The sequence below is a fragment of the Nymphaea colorata genome, chromosome 4 (assembly GCF_008831285.2).
Source record: "Nymphaea colorata isolate Beijing-Zhang1983 chromosome 4, ASM883128v2, whole genome shotgun sequence".
NCBI classification, from domain to species: Eukaryota; Viridiplantae; Streptophyta; class Magnoliopsida; order Nymphaeales; family Nymphaeaceae; genus Nymphaea; species Nymphaea colorata.
This window is the reverse complement of record NC_045141.1, coordinates 2,757,133-2,761,702: the sequence shown is the minus strand read 5'-3', so window position 1 is coordinate 2,761,702 and position 4,570 is coordinate 2,757,133. Positions and strand designations below refer to the sequence as shown.

Below are 4,570 nucleotides of genomic sequence, written 5' to 3'. Positions count from 1 at the left end.
TGCTCTACCGCTGCAGCGGATAGATGGATCCATACTGTTCTGGGCCACCACGGGGGTTGTCTCTCGGCTGTGGGCCGCCCGCGGTGTGCACGTGCCTGTGTTTGCTCCCACAGGAACTGTAAATTCACTGATAGTAATGAAACTGCAATGTATGTGATTGAAATATATAGGATTGTTGTGCATGTGACTGTTGTGCTTATGAATGCAAGTGACATGTTGATGATGCCTTGCATGTGATTGAAATTATGTTATTGTAGCCATTGAGTGGCGTCTGCATGTCGTGTCTTGACACGACATAATGATAGATTGTTCTGATGTTTGTTTGTGTACTGAGCCCGACCTAAGAGGGCTTGGACTTTTCCTGGCTTGTTGCCATACTGTGAAGGCTAAGCCTTCAGTTGTTTCCTTTTTTCAGGTTTTGGTGTACCCGGGGCAGCAGGCTGAGCAGATGGCTACATTCACGTCCTACTAGGGAGGTTTTGGGTTTTGTTTTGTTCTTGTAGTGCCGGCGCGTCGGGTTTTTGGTTTTACTGATGCCTTGTTTTGATGAGGCATCGATGTTGTGATTTTGGGGCATTTTTGTCAAATGTACAATTGAATTGAAATGCTATATAATGGAAAGCTTGTCCCATTGTTTTGAATTGTTTGGCTCATTCCTTTTTGAACTATTGTGTAGTCACACCTCGATGTTGGATGTTAGAAAAAAAAAATGTTTGAGTGTCAAAAAGGTCGGGGTGTGACAGAGGCGTCTTCCCCACTATAAGATTCTCAACATACAACATATATGTACATCAATAGCAACATATCTCTCAAGCTCACTAAAACGATTCTAAACATTTACCACTTAAGCTTGAAAGATCATGATAGACATGAATCGACGCTTCTCCAACATAATCCTAAATTTTCCCCAAAAAACAAAGTCGCTAATATGCATCCTAAATCATCAATTCTACATTTTAGCATGCTCAAACAATAATTATACATGCTCCAACAATAAATATTCAACAATTTAAGTTCCATTAAGCCTCGCTCACCCCAAATTTAGTGTCCAAACTGCCGCAATGCTCCCGACAGCCACCTCCAATGGTCGATTGAGCGTTAACACCAAGGATTCCTCGCCACCATCACAACTAATGTCTTCACTTCACTGGTATAAGGAAAAAAAATGCATCCCTAAACTGCAAATCGACCAAACGGCCACAAAAGAGTCAAAAACGACAAAAAGGGAGTTCAAGAGAGGGGTCTGTCATTAAAAGAGGCCCACGATAGTTGTGTGGGAGGCTGAAAATGAGTGAGAGAGGGCGCTGACAGAGAGGAGAGACTGAGAGTGAGGGTTCGGACAAAAGGGGAGAGACAAGAGAGGGAAGCAAATGAGAGGGACCGTGCGGGTGAGAGCTGGCGGGAAGGGGAAGAGGTGCATAGACGGAGAGGGCGAGAGAGTGGGAGAGGCAGAGAGAGGGAAATAGCATGGGAGAGTGGGCATGCAAGGGGAGGAGGAGAAGAAGAAAGAAGGGGAAAGAAGAAGAAAGAGGTAGAGAGAGAGAGAGAGAGGTTGGGAGGGTTTACCGGAGCGCCACCGCCGCTGCCGCCCTTCCTCTGCCGGCCTAGTGGTTGTCGCAACCACACCCTCTGCTGTCGGTTGTTCCTCCCGCCTCTTGTTTCTTCTTGCGATGCCACAGAGGAAGGAACGAAGAGGGAGACGAGGAAGAAGAACTCCCTTGCGTTGGGCTCACACGCGGGTGGGTTCGGGTCCAGGTCTAGACCCGATCTGGCCCACCTGAAAAAAGAGTCGAGCATTACATCCTACTCTCCTTAAAAGAAATTTCGTCCTCGAAATTTAGATCATACCTCAATGCAAGAACAAGTGTGGATACTTCTTTCGCATCTCCTCCTCAAGTTCCCATGTGCTCTCCTTCAACCCATGGTGTTGTCATTCCACTTTCACTAAAGGAATTCTCTCTGTGCGAAGCACTTGCTCTCTTTGATCCACAATTCTAATAGACTTTTCTTTTATTGTTAAATCATCTTGCACCTGATCACCTTGAAAATCAATCACATGTGTAGGATCCAGTACGTACTTTCGAAGCATGGAAACATGAAAAACATCATGAACATGACTCAAGTCAGGTGGTAGTGCCAATTTGTACGCCACCTCTCCAATCTTCTCTAATATCTCAAAAGGTCTGATGAACCTCGAGTTCAACTTTCTCTTAATACCAAATCAAAAAACACCTTTAGTAGGTGAAATTTTCAAGAACACGTGATCACCAACCTCAAAAGCCAACGTCGAATGTCGGCATAGTTTTTCAGTCTACTCTGTGCAGTCAACAACTTTTTCCTTATCAATTGTACTTGGTCGGTGTAATGTTGCAATACTAAAGGGTTCTCGATCTTTCCATCACCCAATTCGGTCCAACAAGCTGGCGATCTGCATGGCTTTCCAGACAATGCCTCAAAAAGTGTCATACCAATACTATAGTGTGTGTGTGTGTGTGCACGTATGTATATGAAAGCTTGTGAAAATGAAGTATTAACTTCAATGGAAAGGAAAAAAAATCTTAAAAAGATATATGCACATATACAAATACATACTATCATGCATACACATATATGAAAGTTTATATAAAGAGAGTATTTGCTCGAAGAGGAAGAGTTCTTAGAGGAAAAAATACAGATATATATATAAGAAATTTGTAGAAGAAGACTTTTAACTTGAAGAGAGAAACAAAAGATTCTAGAGAAAGAAAATGAAACATACATATATATAAACATTCATAAAATAATATGTTGGACCATAGAGAGACAAAGACATAGAAAAATAATCATATGCACATATATGTAAATAATGTGTATATGTGTATATGTCTTCATGAAAGTTGAAATAAAAAAAAAAACTTGAAGACATCCGACTTCGATTTTTATATAGGCCGGAGAGGAAGTTGGTCATGCAAGAGCCTAACCTAAGTCTTTAAGATTTGTTTTTGAAAATCTTTTGAAAAACATGATTTCAAATATTTTATATATGAACATAAAGTCATATTTATTTCTTTTTGTTACAAGTGAGTATATTTCTTCCACCATTGGGTATGCAAGAAAATCAAATATAAATAACATGAGGAGCAACACAACAAAACACTCATTAGGGTTCCTAATCGGATGATTAAGAAATAAACTAAACGTAAGAATGACATGAAGATGCATTTTTAACATGTACATATTCGTGAAGGGCTTTCTCGGGTTGAACATATTCCAACCTCAAAATCAATATAAGAATGAAGAAATATTCCAACCTAAGCACTCATTCTCACCATTCATTTATATATAAATGAGAAAAATCAACCAACCATGAGTGAACAACATCTCAAAGCAAAGCAACATTTAAGAGAATAGAGAAACATATTTCAATCCTAAAATAAGACATCATTTCACATTCTCATGCTCCCGATGCACTCAAAAATAGCTTTTGTGAAGAATGGATGAAATAATGAGAAGAAATGGAGTGAGATATTGATTACATACCTCTAATGATAATGATTTAGAAGATGAATCTCTTACTTTGGATGATCTTAGAGTTGCTTTAGGTGAAGCTCCAAGGTGATAAAGATATGCCTCCAAGAGATCTTGTGTTCCTTTGAAGAGTTGGACCTTGAAGAAGCTTGCTCCCAAGGTTCGAGAAGAAAAAGAGAATAAGAGAGAAATGGAGAAAAAGAGCTAAGAGAAAACTCTAAATCTTCAAATGATGGAGCACTAGAGATTCTCTGAGGGTTAGCTCATGCTTAAAGAAGAAGATTGTGTGAGCATTTATAGAGAGTTTTGAAGCCAAAACTCAAAATTTAAAATTTTTTTAATTTTACAACATTTTATCATGCAAATTCCAAGTATTTTTTGAATCATTTTTTAATGTATTTTTAAATAGGCTTTGATCACATGGGATTGTCCATTGGCCCTGCAAATACCTATTTTGGGTGTGGGTAGAGCTACTGCCCACCCAACAGGCCCAAAACTGCCCCTTAGCATGGAAATGGAGCCTACGCCATATGCAAGCCCCGACTTGGCCACATGCACGCGTCGGTGAGCAGCACGCGACAGCGTCATGCGTCGCGTGGCGCGTGTTTCTGCGATATTTTATATTGCAGCAGTGCGCAACATCTTGTTACGTGAGTGTATTTTTATTTTTTAAGTACGAAATAAATGTGAAAAGAAATATAATGCAATAAAATAAAATAAGATAAAATGGATAAATAAATAAAAGGGGTTGTTCATATAAAAAGCATAAAACCATTTTTTTCATTTAAAATATGTATAAAATTGGTTTTTGTTATAAACGGGTGGCTGACTCCGTTTTTGAGTGGCTCCATGCTCGTTTTAAATCTGGATTGAGTTTAATTGATCATGACACATTTTAGTGAGTGGTTTAGGCTCAAAAACACATTTGTGGCATGAGAGCGAGATATATACTCAAAAAGAGGGTTCATGCATGCGCATGCGGTGCTCGATAGCATCAAAGTTTGTCGTTTTGATCTCGGCTTTGGATTTTGAGTTTGAAATTTAGATCTAGACTTGTATTTTG

General features: G+C 39.5%; 1 long non-coding RNA gene across 1 annotated transcript; it reads right to left on the bottom strand.

Annotated features, from left to right (window-relative positions):
- Positions 1–746: 746 nt before the first annotated feature.
- LOC126410034 (uncharacterized) lies at positions 747–2,665 on the bottom strand. The gene is made up of 4 exons (XR_007573281.1): positions 2,273–2,665; positions 1,849–2,032; positions 1,567–1,777; positions 747–1,178 (listed from the first exon to the last, which is right to left on the bottom strand). It is a non-coding gene; the product is annotated as an uncharacterized LOC126410034 (long non-coding RNA).
- Between the last annotated feature and the right edge of the window lie 1,905 nt (positions 2,666–4,570).